Source organism: Triturus cristatus, chromosome 10 (genome assembly GCF_964204655.1).
Source record: "Triturus cristatus chromosome 10, aTriCri1.1, whole genome shotgun sequence".
In the NCBI taxonomy this organism is placed as follows: domain Eukaryota; kingdom Metazoa; phylum Chordata; class Amphibia; order Caudata; family Salamandridae; genus Triturus; species Triturus cristatus.
In genome coordinates this window covers 846,942,466-846,968,357 of record NC_140593.1, presented here as the reverse complement: position 1 = coordinate 846,968,357, position 25,892 = coordinate 846,942,466, and the positions used below count along the sequence as shown (strand labels likewise).

General features: G+C 47.2%; 36 non-coding genes across 36 annotated transcripts; all 36 read right to left on the bottom strand.

The window, feature by feature from the left end:
- Positions 1-105: 105 nt before the first annotated feature.
- Positions 106-177, bottom strand: TRNAP-CGG (transfer RNA proline (anticodon CGG)). The gene has a single exon. It is a non-coding gene; the product is annotated as a tRNA-Pro (tRNA).
- Positions 178-1,514: 1,337 nt separating this feature from the next.
- TRNAV-AAC (transfer RNA valine (anticodon AAC)) lies at positions 1,515-1,587 on the bottom strand. The gene has a single exon. It is a non-coding gene; the product is annotated as a tRNA-Val (tRNA).
- An 899-nt stretch (positions 1,588-2,486) lies between these two features.
- TRNAV-UAC (transfer RNA valine (anticodon UAC)) lies at positions 2,487-2,559 on the bottom strand. The gene has a single exon. It is a non-coding gene; the product is annotated as a tRNA-Val (tRNA).
- Positions 2,560-2,944: 385 nt separating this feature from the next.
- TRNAP-CGG (transfer RNA proline (anticodon CGG)) lies at positions 2,945-3,016 on the bottom strand. The gene has a single exon. It is a non-coding gene; the product is annotated as a tRNA-Pro (tRNA).
- A 937-nt stretch (positions 3,017-3,953) lies between these two features.
- TRNAL-CAA (transfer RNA leucine (anticodon CAA)) lies at positions 3,954-4,065 on the bottom strand. The gene is made up of 2 exons: positions 4,028-4,065; positions 3,954-3,999 (listed from the first exon to the last, which is right to left on the bottom strand). It is a non-coding gene; the product is annotated as a tRNA-Leu (tRNA).
- Positions 4,066-4,799: 734 nt separating this feature from the next.
- Positions 4,800-4,871, bottom strand: TRNAP-AGG (transfer RNA proline (anticodon AGG)). The gene has a single exon. It is a non-coding gene; the product is annotated as a tRNA-Pro (tRNA).
- A 441-nt stretch (positions 4,872-5,312) lies between these two features.
- On the bottom strand, positions 5,313-5,385 carry TRNAV-UAC (transfer RNA valine (anticodon UAC)). The gene has a single exon. It is a non-coding gene; the product is annotated as a tRNA-Val (tRNA).
- Positions 5,386-6,779: 1,394 nt separating this feature from the next.
- On the bottom strand, positions 6,780-6,891 carry TRNAL-CAA (transfer RNA leucine (anticodon CAA)). The gene is made up of 2 exons: positions 6,854-6,891; positions 6,780-6,825 (listed from the first exon to the last, which is right to left on the bottom strand). It is a non-coding gene; the product is annotated as a tRNA-Leu (tRNA).
- A 288-nt stretch (positions 6,892-7,179) lies between these two features.
- TRNAV-AAC (transfer RNA valine (anticodon AAC)) lies at positions 7,180-7,252 on the bottom strand. Its single transcript has one exon. It is a non-coding gene; the product is annotated as a tRNA-Val (tRNA).
- A 386-nt stretch (positions 7,253-7,638) lies between these two features.
- On the bottom strand, positions 7,639-7,710 carry TRNAP-AGG (transfer RNA proline (anticodon AGG)). The gene has a single exon. It is a non-coding gene; the product is annotated as a tRNA-Pro (tRNA).
- Positions 7,711-8,151: 441 nt separating this feature from the next.
- Positions 8,152-8,224, bottom strand: TRNAV-UAC (transfer RNA valine (anticodon UAC)). The gene has a single exon. It is a non-coding gene; the product is annotated as a tRNA-Val (tRNA).
- Positions 8,225-8,609: 385 nt separating this feature from the next.
- On the bottom strand, positions 8,610-8,681 carry TRNAP-CGG (transfer RNA proline (anticodon CGG)). Its single transcript has one exon. It is a non-coding gene; the product is annotated as a tRNA-Pro (tRNA).
- Positions 8,682-9,618: 937 nt separating this feature from the next.
- TRNAL-CAA (transfer RNA leucine (anticodon CAA)) lies at positions 9,619-9,730 on the bottom strand. Its single transcript has 2 exons — positions 9,693-9,730; positions 9,619-9,664 (listed from the first exon to the last, which is right to left on the bottom strand). It is a non-coding gene; the product is annotated as a tRNA-Leu (tRNA).
- Positions 9,731-10,018: 288 nt separating this feature from the next.
- TRNAV-AAC (transfer RNA valine (anticodon AAC)) lies at positions 10,019-10,091 on the bottom strand. The gene has a single exon. It is a non-coding gene; the product is annotated as a tRNA-Val (tRNA).
- Positions 10,092-10,990: 899 nt separating this feature from the next.
- TRNAV-UAC (transfer RNA valine (anticodon UAC)) lies at positions 10,991-11,063 on the bottom strand. The gene has a single exon. It is a non-coding gene; the product is annotated as a tRNA-Val (tRNA).
- A 385-nt stretch (positions 11,064-11,448) lies between these two features.
- TRNAP-CGG (transfer RNA proline (anticodon CGG)) lies at positions 11,449-11,520 on the bottom strand. The gene has a single exon. It is a non-coding gene; the product is annotated as a tRNA-Pro (tRNA).
- A 936-nt stretch (positions 11,521-12,456) lies between these two features.
- On the bottom strand, positions 12,457-12,568 carry TRNAL-CAA (transfer RNA leucine (anticodon CAA)). Its single transcript has 2 exons — positions 12,531-12,568; positions 12,457-12,502 (listed from the first exon to the last, which is right to left on the bottom strand). It is a non-coding gene; the product is annotated as a tRNA-Leu (tRNA).
- Positions 12,569-13,302: 734 nt separating this feature from the next.
- Positions 13,303-13,374, bottom strand: TRNAP-AGG (transfer RNA proline (anticodon AGG)). Its single transcript has one exon. It is a non-coding gene; the product is annotated as a tRNA-Pro (tRNA).
- Positions 13,375-13,815: 441 nt separating this feature from the next.
- TRNAV-UAC (transfer RNA valine (anticodon UAC)) lies at positions 13,816-13,888 on the bottom strand. The gene has a single exon. It is a non-coding gene; the product is annotated as a tRNA-Val (tRNA).
- A 385-nt stretch (positions 13,889-14,273) lies between these two features.
- Positions 14,274-14,345, bottom strand: TRNAP-CGG (transfer RNA proline (anticodon CGG)). The gene has a single exon. It is a non-coding gene; the product is annotated as a tRNA-Pro (tRNA).
- Positions 14,346-15,682: 1,337 nt separating this feature from the next.
- Positions 15,683-15,755, bottom strand: TRNAV-AAC (transfer RNA valine (anticodon AAC)). The gene has a single exon. It is a non-coding gene; the product is annotated as a tRNA-Val (tRNA).
- Positions 15,756-16,654: 899 nt separating this feature from the next.
- TRNAV-UAC (transfer RNA valine (anticodon UAC)) lies at positions 16,655-16,727 on the bottom strand. Its single transcript has one exon. It is a non-coding gene; the product is annotated as a tRNA-Val (tRNA).
- A 385-nt stretch (positions 16,728-17,112) lies between these two features.
- TRNAP-CGG (transfer RNA proline (anticodon CGG)) lies at positions 17,113-17,184 on the bottom strand. The gene has a single exon. It is a non-coding gene; the product is annotated as a tRNA-Pro (tRNA).
- Positions 17,185-18,121: 937 nt separating this feature from the next.
- TRNAL-CAA (transfer RNA leucine (anticodon CAA)) lies at positions 18,122-18,233 on the bottom strand. The gene is made up of 2 exons: positions 18,196-18,233; positions 18,122-18,167 (listed from the first exon to the last, which is right to left on the bottom strand). It is a non-coding gene; the product is annotated as a tRNA-Leu (tRNA).
- Positions 18,234-18,967: 734 nt separating this feature from the next.
- Positions 18,968-19,039, bottom strand: TRNAP-AGG (transfer RNA proline (anticodon AGG)). The gene has a single exon. It is a non-coding gene; the product is annotated as a tRNA-Pro (tRNA).
- Positions 19,040-19,480: 441 nt separating this feature from the next.
- Positions 19,481-19,553, bottom strand: TRNAV-UAC (transfer RNA valine (anticodon UAC)). Its single transcript has one exon. It is a non-coding gene; the product is annotated as a tRNA-Val (tRNA).
- A 1,394-nt stretch (positions 19,554-20,947) lies between these two features.
- On the bottom strand, positions 20,948-21,059 carry TRNAL-CAA (transfer RNA leucine (anticodon CAA)). Its single transcript has 2 exons — positions 21,022-21,059; positions 20,948-20,993 (listed from the first exon to the last, which is right to left on the bottom strand). It is a non-coding gene; the product is annotated as a tRNA-Leu (tRNA).
- A 288-nt stretch (positions 21,060-21,347) lies between these two features.
- TRNAV-AAC (transfer RNA valine (anticodon AAC)) lies at positions 21,348-21,420 on the bottom strand. The gene has a single exon. It is a non-coding gene; the product is annotated as a tRNA-Val (tRNA).
- Positions 21,421-21,806: 386 nt separating this feature from the next.
- TRNAP-AGG (transfer RNA proline (anticodon AGG)) lies at positions 21,807-21,878 on the bottom strand. The gene has a single exon. It is a non-coding gene; the product is annotated as a tRNA-Pro (tRNA).
- A 441-nt stretch (positions 21,879-22,319) lies between these two features.
- On the bottom strand, positions 22,320-22,392 carry TRNAV-UAC (transfer RNA valine (anticodon UAC)). Its single transcript has one exon. It is a non-coding gene; the product is annotated as a tRNA-Val (tRNA).
- A 385-nt stretch (positions 22,393-22,777) lies between these two features.
- On the bottom strand, positions 22,778-22,849 carry TRNAP-CGG (transfer RNA proline (anticodon CGG)). The gene has a single exon. It is a non-coding gene; the product is annotated as a tRNA-Pro (tRNA).
- A 937-nt stretch (positions 22,850-23,786) lies between these two features.
- On the bottom strand, positions 23,787-23,898 carry TRNAL-CAA (transfer RNA leucine (anticodon CAA)). Its single transcript has 2 exons — positions 23,861-23,898; positions 23,787-23,832 (listed from the first exon to the last, which is right to left on the bottom strand). It is a non-coding gene; the product is annotated as a tRNA-Leu (tRNA).
- A 288-nt stretch (positions 23,899-24,186) lies between these two features.
- TRNAV-AAC (transfer RNA valine (anticodon AAC)) lies at positions 24,187-24,259 on the bottom strand. Its single transcript has one exon. It is a non-coding gene; the product is annotated as a tRNA-Val (tRNA).
- Positions 24,260-24,645: 386 nt separating this feature from the next.
- Positions 24,646-24,717, bottom strand: TRNAP-AGG (transfer RNA proline (anticodon AGG)). Its single transcript has one exon. It is a non-coding gene; the product is annotated as a tRNA-Pro (tRNA).
- Positions 24,718-25,158: 441 nt separating this feature from the next.
- Positions 25,159-25,231, bottom strand: TRNAV-UAC (transfer RNA valine (anticodon UAC)). The gene has a single exon. It is a non-coding gene; the product is annotated as a tRNA-Val (tRNA).
- A 385-nt stretch (positions 25,232-25,616) lies between these two features.
- On the bottom strand, positions 25,617-25,688 carry TRNAP-CGG (transfer RNA proline (anticodon CGG)). The gene has a single exon. It is a non-coding gene; the product is annotated as a tRNA-Pro (tRNA).
- Positions 25,689-25,892: the final 204 nt, after the last annotated feature.

The window sequence follows — 25,892 nt, the reverse complement described above, 5'->3', positions numbered from 1 at the left end:
TAGCGTAGAGGGAAAGGAACTTTCTCACCATACACGGCGTCTTATAGCATTGAAAAGAAGAAATGGCCCTATATAATAAGCAGCCTAAAAATAATTCCACAGCATGGGCTCGTCCGGGATTTGAACCCGGGACCTCTCGCACCCGAAGCGAGAATCATACCCCTAGACCAACGAGCCTGATTCCCCAGTCGGCATTTTAAGCAATTTCTGATGCGTCTTTCAGAAACAAAGCAGGGCTATTTGGCTGCTCTCTCTCTATGTGAACCACACAAAGTCATGTTTTCTCTCAAGGTGTTGTTTTTTTCACTCTTGCAAGGAAGGGATCAGTCGATATCCTAGCTGCCAGAGAGCAGAAAAAAGGCGCTGATGAGAACTGCAGGCACTTTCTGGCACTTGTACTCCTCTGCAAGTCCTGGACACTTACCCCATAGACTTCCACCCCAGATGCAAGGGAGGGCCTGCCAATTCTTCCTCCTAAGACAGAGGCATTTGATTCTTGGATTCAAACACGCTCACTCAGCGCTCGATCAGGCTCGATCAGGCGAGATTTATATGAGTGGCTCGCAGGACTGAAACACTCACCTGGGAGCCCCAGGGTGGCTGAATTCCCAGTATGGCCATTGTTGGGCAAATCACCTCCTTTCCTCCTGCCTCAATCTAGAATTGGCTGCAAATCACAAGATAGAGTTCAATGTCCGTGTGTACTGCCTACTCCCAGCTACCTCTCTGTCTTCCTTATGTAAATTAAAATTCGCAAGGGGGGACCAATGACAATCTGCTCCTCCCACATAACCAGGAAGCCCTGTTGAACATGTCTGCCTGTGTTGTTGCAGGGACAGTGCCTTCTCCGCCCAAAAGGTGGCAGGAGAGCCTCGCAACAAAGATGGGATCAACTGCTTAATGAGAAACCAGCACGGCAGTTTGTGTGATGGAGTGCAAATTTAACGGAAGGTGTGCCTGAGGTGTCCCTTCCAGGAATACATGGAATTGTGATTGAGGGACCAGCCTGATCGTTGGTGGATTTCTCGTCATATGTTACAGGTCCGTGCAAAGATTGTGGTGTGTGGGGAATGCACTGCAAAAAACAGGACGATTTAAGGGTGTAAAAGAAACCTGTCAGAAGTGGGATTTGAACCCACGCCTCCATGAGGAGACCAGAAGTCTCAGTTGCACTGAAGATCAAGCTCTCTTGAGTCTGGCGCCTTAGACCACTCGGCCATACTGACAGCCCTGGGTGTGCACAGATCTGACTCTTCTGACTGCACCTGCCAATGTTTGCACTTACAACGTTCACAGCAATGTCACAAGTGTAAAGACCCCACAATACAACATGGCATGACAAAAAAAAAGCTAGGCACAAGAGCGACCACTGATGGATGCGGATTAATTTGTTTCGTCTTGCAAAAGTAAAGGAAGTTTCCCACGGCTCGCTGGGTTCAAGGACCGCCTCTTCTTAAGCTTGCATTGAGATAATAAGGTTTTAGAGGGTGCACATAAAAGCAGCTCATGCACAGTGTTTCTGCCCGGTCTCGAACCGGGGACCTTTCGCGTGTTAGGCGAACGTGATGACCACTACACTACAGAAACTCACTTGCTGTGTTTTACTGTTAGAGCAAGGTTCCTCTCAAGGATTCTCTCTACTTCTATTCTGCTGTATCAGCAGCCACTCAGAAAGCGAGGAGCAAGTGTGAAAACTGCAGAGATATCAGCCAACATGCTTGCAATTAGACGTATTAAAAATTGACTTATGCAGGCATCGACAGACAAATATCTGATGCCTAAATGCCAGCAAGTACACCTTGGGAAAGCATCACCTGGGACACACACAGACTAAGCATGAAGGCAGAAAAAGCATGGTGATCCATGTTTCTTCTGAGGTTCAAAATATTTTGTGCAACAATGCGGCGAGTGTAATAAGAAATAGTCAGGCATTGTGAGTTTTGAGTAGGATTCGTATGTTTACCTCTGAAAAAGGGCTCGTCCGGGATTTGAACACGGGACCTCTCGCACCCTAAGCGAGAATCATACCCCTAGACCAACGAGCCGAGGCACACAAGAGTCGCCTTTCGCACCGGCTCCGGGGGTTATTGGCAGCGAGTTAGTGAATGCTTCACCCAAAGCAAGCAACTGCACATGCTGCTCTCTTCTGCAATATGGTTGCTGTCTTTTCCATTGCCGTCATCGAACAAGAAATGAAAATGCCTCTATCCTTCAGACATTTTGTTTGTTCTAGGTGTATGCTCTCGGTGAGGTCAATAAAACCATTTCTGCTCTCATGCCTTGCTTTCATGAAGTAGGCCCAACCTTCAGTACACAAGGACGTGCAAACGAATAGCGCAAACTATCGTCACTTCTCTTTTTGAGCTGTCACTGATGCCCCTGGAGCACAGTACATCACGCTGGTGAGGGATAGACAGCTTCCATTATCTCAGCTTTCCTATAAGTTGAGAGAGTAAATGCAAACTGTGTGAAAAACAGAAAGCTGCTGTTTCTGCCCGGTCTCGAACCAGGGACCTTTCGCGTGTAAAGCAAACGTGATAACCACTACACTACAGAAACAGACACGCTTGCACGAATCTTCTTGGCATGTAGTGGGCTGGAATGCACAGACCAAGGGCCAATGTCCATGAAGCTCAAAGTTGGACCCTCCTTACCCGATCTCTTTCTTTGGAAGAAAGGAACGAGGACCACTTTTATTCCAAAAGGCGATTTTAAAACCATACCTGAAATCACACTAGAAAAACACTTTGCATTTAATTTTCCTACACTGATGGTCCACCCCAGAAAAGCAGTTGCAAAGAAGTCCGGCACTGAAATTCTATACGCCAAAAGTGGGAAATAGCGTAGAGGGAAAGGAACTTTCTCACCATACACGGCGTCTTATAGCATTGAAAAGAAGAAATGGCCCTATATAATAAGCAGCCTAAAAATAATTCCACAGCATGGGCTCGTCCGGGATTTGAACCCGGGACCTCTCGCACCCGAAGCGAGAATCATACCCCTAGACCAACGAGCCTGATTCCCCAGTCGGCATTTTAAGCAATTTCTGATGCGTCTTTCAGAAACAAAGCAGGGCTATTTGGCTGCTCTCTCTCTATGTGAACCACACAAAGTCATGTTTTCTCTCAAGGTGTTGTTTTTTTCACTCTTGCAAGGAAGGGATCAGTCGATATCCTAGCTGCCAGAGAGCAGAAAAAAGGCGCTGATGAGAACTGCAGGCACTTTCTGGCACTTGTACTCCTCTGCAAGTCCTGGACACTTACCCCATAGACTTCCACCCCAGATGCAAGGGAGGGCCTGCCAATTCTTCCTCCTAAGACAGAGGCATTTGATTCTTGGATTCAAACACGCTCACTCAGCGCTCAATCAGGCTCGATCAGGCGAGATTTATATGAGTGGCTCGCAGGACTGAAACACTCACCTGGGAGCCCCAGGGTGGCTGAATTCCCAGTATGGCCATTGTTGGGCAAATCACCTCCTTTCCTCCTGCCTCAATCTAGAATTGGCTGCAAATCACAAGATAGAGTTCAATGTCCGTGTGTACTGCCTACTCCCAGCTACCTCTCTGTCTTCCTTATGTAAATTAAAATTCGCAAGGGGGGACCAATGACAATCTGCTCCTCCCACATAACCAGGAAGCCCTGTTGAACATGTCTGCCTGTGTTGTTGCAGGGACAGTGCCTTCTCCGCCCAAAAGGTGGCAGGAGAGCCTCACAACAAAGATGGGATCAACTGCTTAATGAGAAACCAGCACGGCAGTTTGTGTGATGGAGTGCAAATTTAACGGAAGGTGTGCCTGAGGTGTCCCTTCCAGGAATACATGGAATTGTGATTGAGGGACCAGCCTGATCGTTGGTGGATTTCTCGTCATATGTTACAGGTCCGTGCAAAGATTGTGGTGTGTGGGGAATGCACTGCAAAAAACAGGACGATTTAAGGGTGTAAAAGAAACCTGTCAGAAGTGGGATTTGAACCCACGCCTCCATGAGGAGACCAGAAGTCTCAGTTGCACTGAAGATCAAGCTCTCTTGAGTCTGGCGCCTTAGACCACTCGGCCATCCTGACAGCCCTGGGTGTGCACAGATCTGACTCTTCTGACTGCACCTGCCAATGTTTGCACTTACAACGTTCACAGCAATGTCACAAGTGTAAAGACCCCACAATACAACATGGCATGACAAAAAAAAAGCTAGGCACAAGAGCGACCACTGATGGATGCGGATTAATTTGTTTCGTCTTGCAAAAGTAAAGGAAGTTTCCCACGGCTCGCTGGGTTCAAGGACCGCCTCTTCTTAAGCTTGCATTGAGATAATAAGGTTTTAGAGGGTGCACATAAAAGCAGCTCATGCACAGTCTCGAACCGGGGACCTTTCGCGTGTTAGGCGAACGTGATGACCACTACACTACAGAAACTCACTTGCTGTGTTTTACTGTTAGAGCAAGGTTCCTCTCAAGGATTCTCTCTACTTCTATTCTGCTGTATCAGCAGCCACTCAGAAAGCGAGGAGCAAGTGTGAAAACTGCAGAGATATCAGCCAACATGCTTGCAATTAGACGTATTAAAAATTGACTTATGCAGGCATCGACAGACAAATATCTGATGCCTAAATGCCAGCAAGTACACCTTGGGAAAGCATCACCTGGGACACACACAGACTAAGCATGAAGGCAGAAAAAGCATGGTGATCCATGTTTCTTCTGAGGTTCAAAATATTTTGTGCAACAATGCGGCGAGTGTAATGAGAAATAGTCAGGCATTGTGAGTTTTGAGTAGGATTCGTATGTTTACCTCTGAAAAAGGGCTCGTCCGGGATTTGAACCCGGGACCTCTCGCACCCTAAGCGAGAATCATACCCCTAGACCAACGAGCCGAGGCACACAAGAGTCGCCTTTCGCACCGGCTCCGGGGGTTATTGGCAGCGAGTTAGTGAATGCTTCACCCAAAGCAAGCAACTGCACATGCTGCTCTCTTCTGCAATATGGTTGCTGTCTTTTCCATGGCCGTCATCGAACAAGAAATGAAAATGCCTCTATCCTTCAGACATTTTGTTTGTTCTAGGTGTATGCTCTCGGTGAGGTCAATAAAACCATTTCTGCTCTCATGCCTTGCTTTCATGAAGTAGGCCCAACCTTCAGTACACAAGGACGTGCAAACGAATAGCGCAAACTATCGTCACTTCTCTTTTTGAGCTGTCACTGATGCCCCTGGAGCACAGTACATCACGCTGGTGAGGGATAGACAGCTTCCATTATCTCAGCTTTCCTATAAGTTGAGAAAGTAAATGCAAACTGTGTGAAAAACAGAAAGCTGCTGTTTCTGCCCGGTCTCGAACCAGGGACCTTTCGCGTGTAAAGCGAACGTGATAACCACTACACTACAGAAACAGACACGCTTGCACGAATCTTCTTGGCATGTAGTGGGCTGGAATGCACAGACCAAGGGCCAATGTCCATGAAGCTCAAAGTTGGACCCTCCTTACCCGATCTCTTTCTTTGGAAGAAAGGAACGAGGACCACTTTTATTCCAAAAGGCGATTTTAAAACCATACCTGAAATCACACTAGAAAAACACTTTGCATTTAATTTTCCTACACTGATGGTCCACCCCAGAAAAGCAGTTGCAAAGAAGTCCGGCACTGAAATTCTATACGCCAAAAGTGGGAAATAGCGTAGAGGGAAAGGAACTTTCTCACCATACACGGCGTCTTATAGCATTGAAAAGAAGAAATGGCCCTATATAATAAGCAGCCTAAAAATAATTCCACAGCATGGGCTCGTCCGGGATTTGAACCCGGGACCTCACGCACCCGAAGCGAGAATCATACCCCTAGACCAACGAGCCTGATTCCCCAGTCGGCATTTTAAGCAATTTCTGATGCGTCTTTCAGAAACAAAGCAGGGCTATTTGGCTGCTCTCTCTCTATGTGAACCACACAAAGTCATGTTTTCTCTCAAGGTGTTGTTTTTTTCACTCTTGCAAGGAAGGGATCAGTCGATATCCTAGCTGCCAGAGAGCAGAAAAAAGGCGCTGATGAGAACTGCAGGCACTTTCTGGCACTTGTACTCCTCTGCAAGTCCTGGACACTTACCCCATAGACTTCCACCCCAGATGCAAGGGAGGGCCTGCCAATTCTTGCTCCTAAGACAGAGGCATTTGATTCTTGGATTCAAACACGCTCACTCAGCGCTCGATCAGGCTCGATCAGGCGAGATTTATATGAGTGGCTCGCAGGACTGAAACACTCACCTGGGAGCCCCAGGGTGGCTGAATTCCCAGTATGGCCATTGTTGGGCAAATCACCTCCTTTCCTCCTGCCTCAATCTAGAATTGGCTGCAAATCACAAGATAGAGTTCAATGTCCGTGTGTACTGCCTACTCCCAGCTACCTCTCTGTCTTCCTTATGTAAATTAAAATTCGCAAGGGGGGACCAATGACAATCTGCTCCTCCCACATAACCAGGAAGCCCTGTTGAACATGTCTGCCTGTGTTGTTGCAGGGACAGTGCCTTCTCCGCCCAAAAGGTGGCAGGAGAGCCTCACAACAAAGATGGGATCAACTGCTTAATGAGAAACCAGCACGGCAGTTTGTGTGATGGAGTGCAAATTTAACGGAAGGTGTGCCTGAGGTGTCCCTTCCAGGAATACATGGAATTGTGATTAAGGGACCAGCCTGATCGTTGGTGGATTTCTCGTCATATGTTACAGGTCCGTGCAAAGATTGTGGTGTGTGGGGAATGCACTGCAAAAAACAGGACGATTTAAGGGTGTAAAAGAAACCTGTCAGAAGTGGGATTTGAACCCACGCCTCCATGAGGAGACCAGAAGTCTCAGTTGCACTGAAGATCAAGCTCTCTTGAGTCTGGCGCCTTAGACCACTCGGCCATCCTGACAGCCCTGGGTGTGCACAGATCTGACTCTTCTGACTGCACCTGCCAATGTTTGCACTTACAACGTTCACAGCAATGTCACAAGTGTAAAGACCCCACAAAACAACATGGCATGACAAAAAAAAAGCTAGGCACAAGAGCGACCACTGATGGATGCGGATTAATTTGTTTCGTCTTGCAAAAGTAAAGGAAGTTTCCCACGGCTCGCTGGGTTCAAGGACCGCCTCTTCTTAAGCTTGCATTGAGATAATAAGGTTTTAGAGGGTGCACATAAAAGCAGCTCATGCACAGTGTTTCTGCCCGGTCTCGAACCGGGGACCTTTCGCGTGTTAGGCGAACGTGATGACCACTACACTACAGAAACTCACTTGCTGTGTTTTACTGTTAGAGCAAGGTTCCTCTCAAGGATTCTCTCTACTTCTATTCTGCTGTATCAGCAGCCACTCAGAAAGCGAGGAGCAAGTGTGAAAACTGCAGAGATATCAGCCAACATGCTTGCAATTAGACGTATTAAAAATTGACTTATGCAGGCATCGACAGACAAATATCTGATGCCTAAATGCCAGCAAGTACACCTTGGGAAAGCATCACCTGGGACACACACAGACTAAGCATGAAGGCAGAAAAAGCATGGTGATCCATGTTTCTTCTGAGGTTCAAAATATTTTGTGCAACAATGCGGCGAGTGTAATGAGAAATAGTCAGGCATTGTGAGTTTTGAGTAGGATTCGTATGTTTACCTCTGAAAAAGGGCTCATCCGGGATTTGAACCCGGGACCTCTCGCACCCTAAGCGAGAATCATACCCCTAGACCAACGAGCCGAGGCACACAAGAGTCGCCTTTCGCACCGGCTCCGGGGGTTATTGGCAGCGAGTTAGTGAATGCTTCACCCAAAGCAAGCAACTGCACATGCTGCTCTCTTCTGCAATATGGTTGCTGTCTTTTCCATGGCCGTCATCGAACAAGAAATGAAAATGCCTCTATCCTTCAGACATTTTGTTTGTTCTAGGTGTATGCTCTCGGTGAGGTCAATAAAACCATTTCTGCTCTCATGCCTTGCTTTCATGAAGTAGGCCCAACCTTCAGTACACAAGGACGTGCAAACGAATAGCGCAAACTATCGTCACTTCTCTTTTTGAGCTGTCACTGATGCCCCTGGAGCACAGTACATCATGCTGGTGAGGGATAGACAGCTTCCATTATCTCAGCTTTCCTATAAGTTGAGAGAGTAAATGCAAACTGTGTGAAAAACAGAAAGCTGCTGTTTCTGCCCGGTCTCGAACCAGGGACCTTTCGCGTGTAAAGCGAACGTGATAACCACTACACTACAGAAACAGACACGCTTGCACGAATCTTCTTGGCATGTAGTGGGCTGGAATGCACAGACCAAGGGCCAATGTCCATGAAGCTCAAAGTTGGACCCTCCTTACCCGATCTCTTTCTTTGGAAGAAAGGAACGAGGACCACTTTTATTCCAAAAGGCGATTTTAAAACCATACCTGAAATCACACTAGAAAAACACTTTGCATTTAATTTTCCTACACTGATGGTCCACCCCAGAAAAGCAGTTGCAAAGAAGTCCGGCACTGAAATTCTATACGCCAAAAGTGGGAAATAGCGTAGAGGGAAAGGAACTTTCTCACCATACACGGCGTCTTATAGCATTGAAAAGAAGAAATGGCCCTATATAATAAGCAGCCTAAAAATAATTCCACAGCATGGGCTCGTCCGGGATTTGAACCCGGGACCTCTCGCACCCGAAGCGAGAATCATACCCCTAGACCAACGAGCCTGATTCCCCAGTCGGCATTTTAAGCAATTTCTGATGCGTCTTTCAGAAACAAAGCAGGGCTATTTGGCTGCTCTCTCTCTATGTGAACCACACAAAGTCATGTTTTCTCTCAAGGTGTTGTTTTTTTCACTCTTGCAAGGAAGGGATCAGTCGATATCCTAGCTGCCAGAGAGCAGAAAAAAGGCGCTGATGAGAACTGCAGGCACTTTCTGGCACTTGTACTCCTCTGCAAGTCCTGGACACTTACCCCATAGACTTCCACCCCAGATGCAAGGGAGGGCCTGCCAATTCTTGCTCCTAAGACAGAGGCATTTGATTCTTGGATTCAAACACGCTCACTCAGCGCTCGATCAGGCTCGATCAGGCGAGATTTATATGAGTGGCTCGCAGGACTGAAACACTCACCTGGGAGCCCCAGGGTGGCTGAATTCCCAGTATGGCCATTGTTGGGCAAATCACCTCCTTTCCTCCTGCCTCAATCTAGAATTGGCTGCAAATCACAAGATAGAGTTCAATGTCCGTGTGTACTGCCTACTCCCAGCTACCTCTCTGTCTTCCTTATGTAAATTAAAATTCGCAAGGGGGGACCAATGACAATCTGCTCCTCCCACATAACCAGGAAGCCCTGTTGAACATGTCTGCCTGTGTTGTTGCAGGGACAGTGCCTTCTCCGCCCAAAAGGTGGCAGGAGAGCCTCACAACAAAGATGGGATCAACTGCTTAATGAGAAACCAGCACGGCAGTTTGTGTGATGGAGTGCAAATTTAACGGAAGGTGTGCCTGAGGTGTCCCTTCCAGGAATACATGGAATTGTGATTGAGGGACCAGCCTGATCGTTGGTGGATTTCTCGTCATATGTTACAGGTCCGTGCAAAGATTGTGGTGTGTGGGGAATGCACTGCAAAAAACAGGACGATTTAAGGGTGTAAAAGAAACCTGTCAGAAGTGGGATTTGAACCCACGCCTCCATGAGGAGACCAGAAGTCTCAGTTGCACTGAAGATCAAGCTCTCTTGAGTCTGGCGCCTTAGACCACTCGGCCATCCTGACAGCCCTGGGTGTGCACAGATCTGACTCTTCTGACTGCACCTGCCAATGTTTGCACTTACAACGTTCACAGCAATGTCACAAGTGTAAAGACCCCACAATACAACATGGCATGACAAAAAAAAAGCTAGGCACAAGAGCGACCACTGATGGATGCGGATTAATTTGTTTCGTCTTGCAAAAGTAAAGGAAGTTTCCCACGGCTCGCTGGGTTCAAGGACCGCCTCTTCTTAAGCTTGCATTGAGATAATAAGGTTTTAGAGGGTGCACATAAAAGCAGCTCATGCACAGTGTTTCTGCCCGGTCTCGAACCGGGGACCTTTCGCGTGTTAGGCGAACGTGATGACCACTACACTACAGAAACTCACTTGCTGTGTTTTACTGTTAGAGCAAGGTTCCTCTCAAGGATTCTCTCTACTTCTATTCTGCTGTATCAGCAGCCACTCAGAAAGCGAGGAGCAAGTGTGAAAACTGCAGAGATATCAGCCAACATGCTTGCAATTAGACGTATTAAAAATTGACTTATGCAGGCATCGACAGACAAATATCTGATGCCTAAATGCCAGCAAGTACACCTTGGGAAAGCATCACCTGGGACACACACAGACTAAGCATGAAGGCAGAAAAAGCATGGTGATCCATGTTTCTTCTGAGGTTCAAAATATTTTGTGCAACAATGCGGCGAGTGTAATGAGAAATAGTCAGGCATTGTGAGTTTTGAGTAGGATTCGTATGTTTACCTCTGAAAAAGGTCTCGTCCGGGATTTGAACCCGGGACCTCTCGCACCCTAAGCGAGAATCATACCCCTAGACCAACGAGCCGAGGCACACAAGAGTCGCCTTTCGCACCGGCTCCGGGGGTTATTGGCAGCGAGTTAGTGAATGCTTCACCCAAAGCAAGCAACTGCACATGCTGCTCTCTTCTGCAATATGGTTGCTGTCTTTTCCATGGCCGTCATCGAACAAGAAATGAAAATGCCTCTATCCTTCAGACATTTTGTTTGTTCTAGGTGTATGCTCTCGGTGAGGTCAATAAAACCATTTCTGCTCTCATGCCTTGCTTTCATGAAGTAGGCCCAACCTTCAGTACACAAGGACGTGCAAACGAATAGCGCAAACTATCGTCACTTCTCTTTTTGAGCTGTCACTGATGCCCCTGGAGCACAGTACATCACGCTGGTGAGGGATAGACAGCTTCCATTATCTCAGCTTTCCTATAAGTTGAGAGAGTAAATGCAAACTGTGTGAAAAACAGAAAGCTGCTGTTTCTGCCCGGTCTCGAACCAGGGACCTTTCGCGTGTAAAGCGAACGTGATAACCACTACACTACAGAAACAGACACGCTTGCACGAATCTTCTTGGCATGTAGTGGGCTGGAATGCACAGACCAAGGGCCAATGTCCATGAAGCTCAAAGTTGGACCCTCCTTACCCGATCTCTTTCTTTGGAAGAAAGGAACGAGGACCACTTTTATTCCAAAAGGCGATTTTAAAACCATACCTGAAATCACACTAGAAAAACACTTTGCATTTAATTTTCCTACACTGATGGTCCACCCCAGAAAAGCAGTTGCAAAGAAGTCCGGCACTGAAATTCTATACGCCAAAAGTGGGAAATAGCGTAGAGGGAAAGGAACTTTCTCACCATACACGGCGTCTTATAGCATTGAAAAGAAGAAATGGCCCTATATAATAAGCAGCCTAAAAATAATTCCACAGCATGGGCTCGTCCGGGATTTGAACCCGGGACCTCTCGCACCCGAAGCGAGAATCATACCCCTAGACCAACGAGCCTGATTCCCCAGTCGGCATTTTAAGCAATTTCTGATGCGTCTTTCAGAAACAAAGCAGGGCTATTTGGCTGCTCTCTCTCTATGTGAACCACACAAAGTCATGTTTTCTCTCAAGGTGTTGTTTTTTCACTCTTGCAAGGAAGGGATCAGTCGATATCCTAGCTGCCAGAGAGCAGAAAAAAGGCGCTGATGAGAACTGCAGGCACTTTCTGGCACTTGTACTCCTCTGCAAGTCCTGGACACTTACCCCATAGACTTCCACCCCAGATGCAAGGGAGGGCCTGCCAATTCTTCCTCCTAAGACAGAGGCATTTGATTCTTGGATTCAAACACGCTCACTCAGCGTTCGATCAGGCTCGATCAGGCGAGATTTATATGAGTGGCTCGCAGGACTGAAACACTCACCTGGGAGCCCCAGGGTGGCTGAATTCCCAGTATGGCCATTGTTGGGCAAATCACCTCCTTTCCTCCTGCCTCAATCTAGAATTGGCTGCAAATCACAAGATAGAGTTCAATGTCCGTGTGTACTGCCTACTCCCAGCTACCTCTCTGTCTTCCTTATGTAAATTAAAATTCGCAAGGGGGGACCAATGACAATCTGCTCCTCCCACATAACCAGGAAGCCCTGTTGAACATGTCTGCCTGTGTTGTTGCAGGGACAGTGCCTTCTCCGCCCAAAAGGTGGCAGGAGAGCCTCACAACAAAGATGGGATCAACTGCTTAATGAGAAACCAGCACGGCAGTTTGTGTGATGGAGTGCAAATTTAACGGAAGGTGTGCCTGAGGTGTCCCTTCCAGGAATACATGGAATTGTGATTGAGGGACCAGCCTGATCGTTGGTGGATTTCTCGTCATATGTTACAGGTCCGTGCAAAGATTGTGGTGTGTGGGGAATGCACTGCAAAAAACAGGACGATTTAAGGGTGTAAAAGAAACCTGTCAGAAGTGGGATTTGAACCCACGCCTCCATGAGGAGACCAGAAGTCTCAGTTGCACTGAAGATCAAGCTCTCTTGAGTCTGGCGCCTTAGACCACTCGGCCATCCTGACAGCCCTGGGTGTGCACAGATCTGACTCTTCTGACTGCACCTGCCAATGTTTGCACTTACAACGTTCACAGCAATGTCACAAGTGTAAAGACCCCACAATACAACATGGCATGACAAAAAAAAAGCTAGGCACAAGAGCGACCACTGATGGATGCGGATTAATTTGTTTCGTCTTGCAAAAGTAAAGGAAGTTTCCCACGGCTCGCTGGGTTCAAGGACCGCCTCTTCTTAAGCTTGCATTGAGATAATAAGGTTTTAGAGGGTGCACATAAAAGCAGCTCATGCACAGTCTCGAACCGGGGACCTTTCGCGTGTTAGGCGAACGTGATGACCACTACACTACAGAAACTCACTTGCTGTGTTTTACTGTTAGAGCAAGGTTCCTCTCAAGGATTCTCTCTACTTCTATTCTGCTGTATCAGCAGCCACTCAGAAAGCGAGGAGCAAGTGTGAAAACTGCAGAGATATCAGCCAACATGCTTGCAATTAGACGTATTAAAAATTGACTTATGCAGGCATCGACAGACAAATATCTGATGCCTAAATGCCAGCAAGTACACCTTGGGAAAGCATCACCTGGGACACACACAGACTAAGCATGAAGGCAGAAAAAGCATGGTGATCCATGTTTCTTCTGAGGTTCAAAATATTTTGTGCAACAATGCGGCGAGTGTAATGAGAAATAGTCAGGCATTGTGAGTTTTGAGTAGGATTCGTATGTTTACCTCTGAAAAAGGGCTCGTCCGGGATTTGAACCCGGGACCTCTCGCACCCTAAGCGAGAATCATACCCCTAGACCAACGAGCCGAGGCACACAAGAGTCGCCTTTCGCACCGGCTCCGGGGGTTATTGGCAGCGAGTTAGTGAATGCTTCACCCAAAGCAAGCAACTGCACATGCTGCTCTCTTCTGCAATATGGTTGCTGTCTTTTCCATGGCCGTCATCGAACAAGAAATGAAAATGCCTCTATCCTTCAGACATTTTGTTTGTTCTAGGTGTATGCTCTCGGTGAGGTCAATAAAACCATTTCTGCTCTCATGCCTTGCTTTCATGAAGTAGGCCCAACCTTCAGTACACAAGGACGTGCAAACGAATAGCGCAAACTATCGTCACTTCTCTTTTTGAGCTGTCACTGATGCCCCTGGAGCACAGTACATCACGCTGGTGAGGGATAGACAGCTTCCATTATCTCAGCTTTCCTATAAGTTGAGAGAGTAAATGCAAACTGTGTGAAAAACAGAAAGCTGCTGTTTCTGCCCGGTCTCGAACCAGGGACCTTTCGCGTGTAAAGCGAACGTGATAACCACTACACTACAGAAACAGACACGCTTGCACGAATCTTCTTGGCATGTAGTGGGCTGGAATGCACAGACCAAGGGCCAATGTCCATGAAGCTCAAAGTTGGACCCTCCTTACCCGATCTCTTTCTTTGGAAGAAAGGAACGAGGACCACTTTTATTCCAAAAGGCGATTTTAAAACCATACCTGAAATCACACTAGAAAAACACTTTGCATTTAATTTTCCTACACTGATGGTCCACCCCAGAAAAGCAGTTGCAAAGAAGTCCGGCACTGAAATTCTATACGCCAAAAGTGGGAAATAGCGTAGAGGGAAAGGAACTTTCTCACCATACACGGCGTCTTATAGCATTGAAAAGAAGAAATGGCCCTATATAATAAGCAGCCTAAAAATAATTCCACAGCATGGGCTCGTCCGGGATTTGAACCCGGGACCTCTCGCACCCGAAGCGAGAATCATACTCCTAGACCAACGAGCCTGATTCCCCAGTCGGCATTTTAAGCAATTTCTGATGCGTCTTTCAGAAACAAAGCAGGGCTATTTGGCTGCTCTCTCTCTATGTGAACCACACAAAGTCATGTTTTCTCTCAAGGTGTTGTTTTTTTCACTCTTGCAAGGAAGGGATCAGTCGATATCCTAGCTGCCAGAGAGCAGAAAAAAGGCGCTGATGAGAACTGCAGGCACTTTCTGGCACTTGTACTCCTCTGCAAGTCCTGGACACTTACCCCATAGACTTCCACCCCAGATGCAAGGGAGGGCCTGCCAATTCTTCCTCCTAAGACAGAGGCATTTGATTCTTGGATTCAAACACGCTCACTCAGCGCTCGATCAGGCTCGATCAGGCGAGATTTATATGAGTGGCTCGCAGGACTGAAACACTCACCTGGGAGCCCCAGGGTGGCTGAATTCCCAGTATGGCCATTGTTGGGCAAATCACCTCCTTTCCTCCTGCCTCAATCTAGAATTGGCTGCAAATCACAAGATAGAGTTCAATGTCCGTGTGTACTGCCTACTCCCAGCTACCTCTCTGTCTTCCTTATGTAAATTAAAATTCGCAAGGGGGGACCAATGACAATCTGCTCCTCCCACATAACCAGGAAGCCCTGTTGAACATGTCTGCCTGTGTTGTTGCAGGGACAGTGCCTTCTCCGCCCAAAAGGTGGCAGGAGAGCCTCGCAACAAAGATGGGATCAACTGCTTAATGAGAAACCAGCACGGCAGTTTGTGTGATGGAGTGCAAATTTAACGGAAGGTGTGCCTGAGGTGTCCCTTCCAGGAATACATGGAATTGTGATTGAGGGACCAGCCTGATCGTTGGTGGATTTCTCGTCATATGTTACAGGTCCGTGCAAAGATTGTGGTGTGTGGGGAATGCACTGCAAAAAACAGGACGATTTAAGGGTGTAAAAGAAACCTGTCAGAAGTGGGATTTGAACCCACGCCTCCATGAGGAGACCAGAAGTCTCAGTTGCACTGAAGATCAAGCTCTCTTGAGTCTGGCGCCTTAGACCACTCGGCCATACTGACAGCCCTGGGTGTGCACAGATCTGACTCTTCTGACTGCACCTGCCAATGTTTGCACTTACAACGTTCACAGCAATGTCACAAGTGTAAAGACCCCACAATACAACATGGCATGACAAAAAAAAAGCTAGGCACAAGAGCGACCACTGATGGATGCGGATTAATTTGTTTCGTCTTGCAAAAGTAAAGGAAGTTTCCCACGGCTCGCTGGGTTCAAGGACCGCCTCTTCTTAAGCTTGCATTGAGATAATAAGGTTTTAGAGGGTGCACATAAAAGCAGCTCATGCACAGTGTTTCTGCCCGGTCTCGAACCGGGGACCTTTCGCGTGTTAGGCGAACGTGATGACCACTACACTACAGAAACTCACTTGCTGTGTTTTACTGTTAGAGCAAGGTTCCTCTCAAGGATTCTCTCTACTTCTATTCTGCTGTATCAGCAGCCACTCAGAAAGCGAGGAGCAAGTGTGAAAACTGCAGAGATATCAGCCAACATGCTTGCAATTAGACGTATTAAAAATTGACTTATGCAGGCATCGACAGACAAATATCTGATGCCTAAATGCCAGCAAGTACACCTTGGGAAAGCATCACCTGGGACACACACAGACTAAGCATGAAGGCAGAAAAAGCATGGTGATCCATGTTTCTTCTGAGGTTCAAAATATTTTGTGCAACAATGCGGCGAGTGTAATGAGAAATAGTCAGGCATTGTGAGTTTTGAGTAGGATTCGTATGTTTACCTCTGAAAAAGGGCTCGTCCGGGATTTGAACACGGGACCTCTCGCACCCTAAGCGAGAATCATACCCCTAGACCAACGAGCCGAGGCACACAAGAGTCGCCTTTCGCACCGGCTCCGGGGGTTATTGGCAGCGAGTTAGTGAATGCTTCACCCAAAGCAAGCAACTGCACATGCTGCTCTCTTCTGCAATATGGTTGCTGTCTTTTCCATTGCCGTCATCGAACAAGAAATGAAAATGCCTCTATCCTTCAGACATTTTGTTTGTTCTAGGTGTATGCTCTCGGTGAGGTCAATAAAACCATTTCTGCTCTCATGCCTTGCTTTCATGAAGTAGGCCCAACCTTCAGTACACAAGGACGTGCAAACGAATAGCGCAAACTATCGTCACTTCTCTTTTTGAGCTGTCACTGATGCCCCTGGAGCACAGTACATCACGCTGGTGAGGGATAGACAGCTTCCATTATCTCAGCTTTCCTATAAGTTGAGAGAGTAAATGCAAACTGTGTGAAAAACAGAAAGCTGCTGTTTCTGCCCGGTCTCGAACCAGGGACCTTTCGCGTGTAAAGCAAACGTGATAACCACTACACTACAGAAACAGACACGCTTGCACGAATCTTCTTGGCATGTAGTGGGCTGGAATGCACAGACCAAGGGCCAATGTCCATGAAGCTCAAAGTTGGACCCTCCTTACCCGATCTCTTTCTTTGGAAGAAAGGAACGAGGACCACTTTTATTCCAAAAGGCGATTTTAAAACCATACCTGAAATCACACTAGAAAAACACTTTGCATTTAATTTTCCTACACTGATGGTCCACCCCAGAAAAGCAGTTGCAAAGAAGTCCGGCACTGAAATTCTATACGCCAAAAGTGGGAAATAGCGTAGAGGGAAAGGAACTTTCTCACCATACACGGCGTCTTATAGCATTGAAAAGAAGAAATGGCCCTATATAATAAGCAGCCTAAAAATAATTCCACAGCATGGGCTCGTCCGGGATTTGAACCCGGGACCTCTCGCACCCGAAGCGAGAATCATACCCCTAGACCAACGAGCCTGATTCCCCAGTCGGCATTTTAAGCAATTTCTGATGCGTCTTTCAGAAACAAAGCAGGGCTATTTGGCTGCTCTCTCTCTATGTGAACCACACAAAGTCATGTTTTCTCTCAAGGTGTTGTTTTTTTCACTCTTGCAAGGAAGGGATCAGTCGATATCCTAGCTGCCAGAGAGCAGAAAAAAGGCGCTGATGAGAACTGCAGGCACTTTCTGGCACTTGTACTCCTCTGCAAGTCCTGGACACTTACCCCATAGACTTCCACCCCAGATGCAAGGGAGGGCCTGCCAATTCTTCCTCCTAAGACAGAGGCATTTGATTCTTGGATTCAAACACGCTCACTCAGCGCTCGATCAGGCTCGATCAGGCGAGATTTATATGAGTGGCTCGCAGGACTGAAACACTCACCTGGGAGCCCCAGGGTGGCTGAATTCCCAGTATGGCCATTGTTGGGCAAATCACCTCCTTTCCTCCTGCCTCAATCTAGAATTGGCTGCAAATCACAAGATAGAGTTCAATGTCCGTGTGTACTGCCTACTCCCAGCTACCTCTCTGTCTTCCTTATGTAAATTAAAATTCGCAAGGGGGGACCAATGACAATCTGCTCCTCCCACATAACCAGGAAGCCCTGTTGAACATGTCTGCCTGTGTTGTTGCAGGGACAGTGCCTTCTCCGCCCAAAAGGTGGCAGGAGAGCCTCACAACAAAGATGGGATCAACTGCTTAATGAGAAACCAGCACGGCAGTTTGTGTGATGGAGTGCAAATTTAACGGAAGGTGTGCCTGAGGTGTCCCTTCCAGGAATACATGGAATTGTGATTGAGGGACCAGCCTGATCGTTGGTGGATTTCTCGTCATATGTTACAGGTCCGTGCAAAGATTGTGGTGTGTGGGGAATGCACTGCAAAAAACAGGACGATTTAAGGGTGTAAAAGAAACCTGTCAGAAGTGGGATTTGAACCCACGCCTCCATGAGGAGACCAGAAGTCTCAGTTGCACTGAAGATCAAGCTCTCTTGAGTCTGGCGCCTTAGACCACTCGGCCATCCTGACAGCCCTGGGTGTGCACAGATCTGACTCTTCTGACTGCACCTGCCAATGTTTGCACTTACAACGTTCACAGCAATGTCACAAGTGTAAAGACCCCACAATACAACATGGCATGACAAAAAAAAAGCTAGGCACAAGAGCGACCACTGATGGATGCGGATTAATTTGTTTCGTCTTGCAAAAGTAAAGGAAGTTTCCCACGGCTCGCTGGGTTCAAGGACCGCCTCTTCTTAAGCTTGCATTGAGATAATAAGGTTTTAGAGGGTGCACATAAAAGCAGCTCATGCACAGTCTCGAACCGGGGACCTTTCGCGTGTTAGGCGAACGTGATGACCACTACACTACAGAAACTCACTTGCTGTGTTTTACTGTTAGAGCAAGGTTCCTCTCAAGGATTCTCTCTACTTCTATTCTGCTGTATCAGCAGCCACTCAGAAAGCGAGGAGCAAGTGTGAAAACTGCAGAGATATCAGCCAACATGCTTGCAATTAGACGTATTAAAAATTGACTTATGCAGGCATCGACAGACAAATATCTGATGCCTAAATGCCAGCAAGTACACCTTGGGAAAGCATCACCTGGGACACACACAGACTAAGCATGAAGGCAGAAAAAGCATGGTGATCCATGTTTCTTCTGAGGTTCAAAATATTTTGTGCAACAATGCGGCGAGTGTAATGAGAAATAGTCAGGCATTGTGAGTTTTGAGTAGGATTCGTATGTTTACCTCTGAAAAAGGGCTCGTCCGGGATTTGAACCCGGGACCTCTCGCACCCTAAGCGAGAATCATACCCCTAGACCAACGAGCCGAGGCACACAAGAGTCGCCTTTCGCACCGGCTCCGGGGGTTATTGGCAGCGAGTTAGTGAATGCTTCACCCAAAGCAAGCAACTGCACATGCTGCTCTCTTCTGCAATATGGTTGCTGTCTTTTCCATGGCCGTCATCGAACAAGAAATGAAAATGCCTCTATCCTTCAGACATTTTGTTTGTTCTAGGTGTATGCTCTCGGTGAGGTCAATAAAACCATTTCTGCTCTCATGCCTTGCTTTCATGAAGTAGGCCCAACCTTCAGTACACAAGGACGTGCAAACGAATAGCGCAAACTATCGTCACTTCTCTTTTTGAGCTGTCACTGATGCCCCTGGAGCACAGTACATCACGCTGGTGAGGGATAGACAGCTTCCATTATCTCAGCTTTCCTATAAGTTGAGAAAGTAAATGCAAACTGTGTGAAAAACAGAAAGCTGCTGTTTCTGCCCGGTCTCGAACCAGGGACCTTTCGCGTGTAAAGCGAACGTGATAACCACTACACTACAGAAACAGACACGCTTGCACGAATCTTCTTGGCATGTAGTGGGCTGGAATGCACAGACCAAGGGCCAATGTCCATGAAGCTCAAAGTTGGACCCTCCTTACCCGATCTCTTTCTTTGGAAGAAAGGAACGAGGACCACTTTTATTCCAAAAGGCGATTTTAAAACCATACCTGAAATCACACTAGAAAAACACTTTGCATTTAATTTTCCTACACTGATGGTCCACCCCAGAAAAGCAGTTGCAAAGAAGTCCGGCACTGAAATTCTATACGCCAAAAGTGGGAAATAGCGTAGAGGGAAAGGAACTTTCTCACCATACACGGCGTCTTATAGCATTGAAAAGAAGAAATGGCCCTATATAATAAGCAGCCTAAAAATAATTCCACAGCATGGGCTCGTCCGGGATTTGAACCCGGGACCTCACGCACCCGAAGCGAGAATCATACCCCTAGACCAACGAGCCTGATTCCCCAGTCGGCATTTTAAGCAATTTCTGATGCGTCTTTCAGAAACAAAGCAGGGCTATTTGGCTGCTCTCTCTCTATGTGAACCACACAAAGTCATGTTTTCTCTCAAGGTGTTGTTTTTTTCACTCTTGCAAGGAAGGGATCAGTCGATATCCTAGCTGCCAGAGAGCAGAAAAAAGGCGCTGATGAGAACTGCAGGCACTTTCTGGCACTTGTACTCCTCTGCAAGTCCTGGACACTTACCCCATAGACTTCCACCCCAGATGCAAGGGAGGGCCTGCCAATTCTTGCTCCTAAGACAGAGGCATTTGATTCTTGGATTCAAACACGCTCACTCAGCGCTCGATCAGGCTCGATCAGGCGAGATTTATATGAGTGGCTCGCAGGACTGAAACACTCACCTGGGAGCCCCAGGGTGGCTGAATTCCCAGTATGGCCATTGTTGGGCAAATCACCTCCTTTCCTCCTGCCTCAATCTAGAATTGGCTGCAAATCACAAGATAGAGTTCAATGTCCGTGTGTACTGCCTACTCCCAGCTACCTCTCTGTCTTCCTTATGTAAATTAAAATTCGCAAGGGGGGACCAATGACAATCTGCTCCTCCCACATAACCAGGAAGCCCTGTTGAACATGTCTGCCTGTGTTGTTGCAGGGACAGTGCCTTCTCCGCCCAAAAGGTGGCAGGAGAGCCTCACAACAAAGATGGGATCAACTGCTTAATGAGAAACCAGCACGGCAGTTTGTGTGATGGAGTGCAAATTTAACGGAAGGTGTGCCTGAGGTGTCCCTTCCAGGAATACATGGAATTGTGATTAAGGGACCAGCCTGATCGTTGGTGGATTTCTCGTCATATGTTACAGGTCCGTGCAAAGATTGTGGTGTGTGGGGAATGCACTGCAAAAAACAGGACGATTTAAGGGTGTAAAAGAAACCTGTCAGAAGTGGGATTTGAACCCACGCCTCCATGAGGAGACCAGAAGTCTCAGTTGCACTGAAGATCAAGCTCTCTTGAGTCTGGCGCCTTAGACCACTCGGCCATCCTGACAGCCCTGGGTGTGCACAGATCTGACTCTTCTGACTGCACCTGCCAATGTTTGCACTTACAACGTTCACAGCAATGTCACAAGTGTAAAGACCCCACAAAACAACATGGCATGACAAAAAAAAAGCTAGGCACAAGAGCGACCACTGATGGATGCGGATTAATTTGTTTCGTCTTGCAAAAGTAAAGGAAGTTTCCCACGGCTCGCTGGGTTCAAGGACCGCCTCTTCTTAAGCTTGCATTGAGATAATAAGGTTTTAGAGGGTGCACATAAAAGCAGCTCATGCACAGTGTTTCTGCCCGGTCTCGAACCGGGGACCTTTCGCGTGTTAGGCGAACGTGATGACCACTACACTACAGAAACTCACTTGCTGTGTTTTACTGTTAGAGCAAGGTTCCTCTCAAGGATTCTCTCTACTTCTATTCTGCTGTATCAGCAGCCACTCAGAAAGCGAGGAGCAAGTGTGAAAACTGCAGAGATATCAGCCAACATGCTTGCAATTAGACGTATTAAAAATTGACTTATGCAGGCATCGACAGACAAATATCTGATGCCTAAATGCCAGCAAGTACACCTTGGGAAAGCATCACCTGGGACACACACAGACTAAGCATGAAGGCAGAAAAAGCATGGTGATCCATGTTTCTTCTGAGGTTCAAAATATTTTGTGCAACAATGCGGCGAGTGTAATGAGAAATAGTCAGGCATTGTGAGTTTTGAGTAGGATTCGTATGTTTACCTCTGAAAAAGGGCTCATCCGGGATTTGAACCCGGGACCTCTCGCACCCTAAGCGAGAATCATACCCCTAGACCAACGAGCCGAGGCACACAAGAGTCGCCTTTCGCACCGGCTCCGGGGGTTATTGGCAGCGAGTTAGTGAATGCTTCACCCAAAGCAAGCAACTGCACATGCTGCTCTCTTCTGCAATATGGTTGCTGTCTTTTCCATGGCCGTCATCGAACAAGAAATGAAAATGCCTCTATCCTTCAGACATTTTGTTTGTTCTAGGTGTATGCTCTCGGTGAGGTCAATAAAACCATTTCTGCTCTCATGCCTTGCTTTCATGAAGTAGGCCCAACCTTCAGTACACAAGGACGTGCAAACGAATAGCGCAAACTATCGTCACTTCTCTTTTTGAGCTGTCACTGATGCCCCTGGAGCACAGTACATCATGCTGGTGAGGGATAGACAGCTTCCATTATCTCAGCTTTCCTATAAGTTGAGAGAGTAAATGCAAACTGTGTGAAAAACAGAAAGCTGCTGTTTCTGCCCGGTCTCGAACCAGGGACCTTTCGCGTGTAAAGCGAACGTGATAACCACTACACTACAGAAACAGACACGCTTGCACGAATCTTCTTGGCATGTAGTGGGCTGGAATGCACAGACCAAGGGCCAATGTCCATGAAGCTCAAAGTTGGACCCTCCTTACCCGATCTCTTTCTTTGGAAGAAAGGAACGAGGACCACTTTTATTCCAAAAGGCGATTTTAAAACCATACCTGAAATCACACTAGAAAAACACTTTGCATTTAATTTTCCTACACTGATGGTCCACCCCAGAAAAGCAGTTGCAAAGAAGTCCGGCACTGAAATTCTATACGCCAAAAGTGGGAAATAGCGTAGAGGGAAAGGAACTTTCTCACCATACACGGCGTCTTATAGCATTGAAAAGAAGAAATGGCCCTATATAATAAGCAGCCTAAAAATAATTCCACAGCATGGGCTCGTCCGGGATTTGAACCCGGGACCTCTCGCACCCGAAGCGAGAATCATACCCCTAGACCAACGAGCCTGATTCCCCAGTCGGCATTTTAAGCAATTTCTGATGCGTCTTTCAGAAACAAAGCAGGGCTATTTGGCTGCTCTCTCTCTATGTGAACCACACAAAGTCATGTTTTCTCTCAAGGTGTTGTTTTTTTCACTCTTGCAAGGAAGGGATCAGTCGATATCCTAGCTGCCAGAGAGCAGAAAAAAGGCGCTGATGAGAACTGCAGGCACTTTCTGGCACTTGTACTCCTCTGCAAGTCCTGGACACTTACCCCATAGACTTCCACCCCAGATGCAAGGGAGGGCCTGCCAATTCTTGCTCCTAAGACAGAGGCATTTGATTCTTGGATTCAAACACGCTCACTCAGCGCTCGATCAGGCTCGATCAGGCGAGATTTATATGAGTGGCTCGCAGGACTGAAACACTCACCTGGGAGCCCCAGGGTGGCTGAATTCCCAGTATGGCCATTGTTGGGCAAATCACCTCCTTTCCTCCTGCCTCAATCTAGAATTGGCTGCAAATCACAAGATAGAGTTCAATGTCCGTGTGTACTGCCTACTCCCAGCTACCTCTCTGTCTTCCTTATGTAAATTAAAATTCGCAAGGGGGGACCAATGACAATCTGCTCCTCCCACATAACCAGGAAGCCCTGTTGAACATGTCTGCCTGTGTTGTTGCAGGGACAGTGCCTTCTCCGCCCAAAAGGTGGCAGGAGAGCCTCACAACAAAGATGGGATCAACTGCTTAATGAGAAACCAGCACGGCAGTTTGTGTGATGGAGTGCAAATTTAACGGAAGGTGTGCCTGAGGTGTCCCTTCCAGGAATACATGGAATTGTGATTGAGGGACCAGCCTGATCGTTGGTGGATTTCTCGTCATATGTTACAGGTCCGTGCAAAGATTGTGGTGTGTGGGGAATGCACTGCAAAAAACAGGACGATTTAAGGGTGTAAAAGAAACCTGTCAGAAGTGGGATTTGAACCCACGCCTCCATGAGGAGACCAGAAGTCTCAGTTGCACTGAAGATCAAGCTCTCTTGAGTCTGGCGCCTTAGACCACTCGGCCATCCTGACAGCCCTGGGTGTGCACAGATCTGACTCTTCTGACTGCACCTGCCAATGTTTGCACTTACAACGTTCACAGCAATGTCACAAGTGTAAAGACCCCACAATACAACATGGCATGACAAAAAAAAAGCTAGGCACAAGAGCGACCACTGATGGATGCGGATTAATTTGTTTCGTCTTGCAAAAGTAAAGGAAGTTTCCCACGGCTCGCTGGGTTCAAGGACCGCCTCTTCTTAAGCTTGCATTGAGATAATAAGGTTTTAGAGGGTGCACATAAAAGCAGCTCATGCACAGTGTTTCTGCCCGGTCTCGAACCGGGGACCTTTCGCGTGTTAGGCGAACGTGATGACCACTACACTACAGAAACTCACTTGCTGTGTTTTACTGTTAGAGCAAGGTTCCTCTCAAGGATTCTCTCTACTTCTATTCTGCTGTATCAGCAGCCACTCAGAAAGCGAGGAGCAAGTGTGAAAACTGCAGAGATATCAGCCAACATGCTTGCAATTAGACGTATTAAAAATTGACTTATGCAGGCATCGACAGACAAATATCTGATGCCTAAATGCCAGCAAGTACACCTTGGGAAAGCATCACCTGGGACACACACAGACTAAGCATGAAGGCAGAAAAAGCATGGTGATCGATGTTTCTTCTGAGGTTCAAAATATTTTGTGCAACAATGCGGCGAGTGTAATGAGAAATAGTCAGGCATTGTGAGTTTTGAGTAGGATTCGTATGTTTACCTCTGAAAAAGGGCTCGTCCGGGATTTGAACCCGGGACCTCTCGCACCCTAAGCGAGAATCATACCCCTAGACCAACGAGCCGAGGCACACAAGAGTCGCCTTTCGCACCGGCTCCGGGGGTTATTGGCAGCGAGTTAGTGAATGCTTCACCCAAAGCAAGCAACTGCACATGCTGCTCTCTTCTGCAATATGGTTGCTGTCTTTTCCATGGCCGTCATCGAACAAGAAATGAAAATGCCTCTATCCTTCAGACATTTTGTTTGTTCTAGGTGTATGCTCTCGGTGAGGTCAATAAAACCATTTCTGCTCTCATGCCTTGCTTTCATGAAGTAGGCCCAACCTTCAGTACACAAGGACGTGCAAACGAATAGCGCAAACTATCGTCACTTCTCTTTTTGAGCTGTCACTGATGCCCCTGGAGCACAGTACATCACGCTGGTGAGGGATAGACAGCTTCCATTATCTCAGCTTTCCTATAAGTTGAGAGAGTAAATGCAAACTGTGTGAAAAACAGAAAGCTGCTGTTTCTGCCCGGTCTCGAACCAGGGACCTTTCGCGTGTAAAGCGAACGTGATAACCACTACACTACAGAAACAGACACGCTTGCACGAATCTTCTTGGCATGTAGTGGGCTGGAATGCACAGACCAAGGGCCAATGTCCATGAAGCTCAAAGTTGGACCCTCCTTACCCGATCTCTTTCTTTGGAAGAAAGGAACGAGGACCACTTTTATTCCAAAAGGCGATTTTAAAACCATACCTGAAATCACACTAGAAAAACACTTTGCATTTAATTTTCCTACACTGATGGTCCACCCCAGAAAAGCAGTTGCAAAGAAGTCCGGCACTGAAATTCTATACGCCAAAAGTGGGAAATAGCGTAGAGGGAAAGGAACTTTCTCACCATACACGGCGTCTTATAGCATTGAAAAGAAGAAATGGCCCTATATAATAAGCAGCCTAAAAATAATTCCACAGCATGGGCTCGTCCGGGATTTGAACCCGGGACCTCTCGCACCCGAAGCGAGAATCATACCCCTAGACCAACGAGCCTGATTCCCCAGTCGGCATTTTAAGCAATTTCTGATGCGTCTTTCAGAAACAAAGCAGGGCTATTTGGCTGCTCTCTCTCTATGTGAACCACACAAAGTCATGTTTTCTCTCAAGGTGTTGTTTTTAGGTCTCGCCTAGGCAGCGCTTGCGCTGTCTCGTTGAGACATGCAGTATACACTATAGCATGGAAGCTTCGTGGAAGCT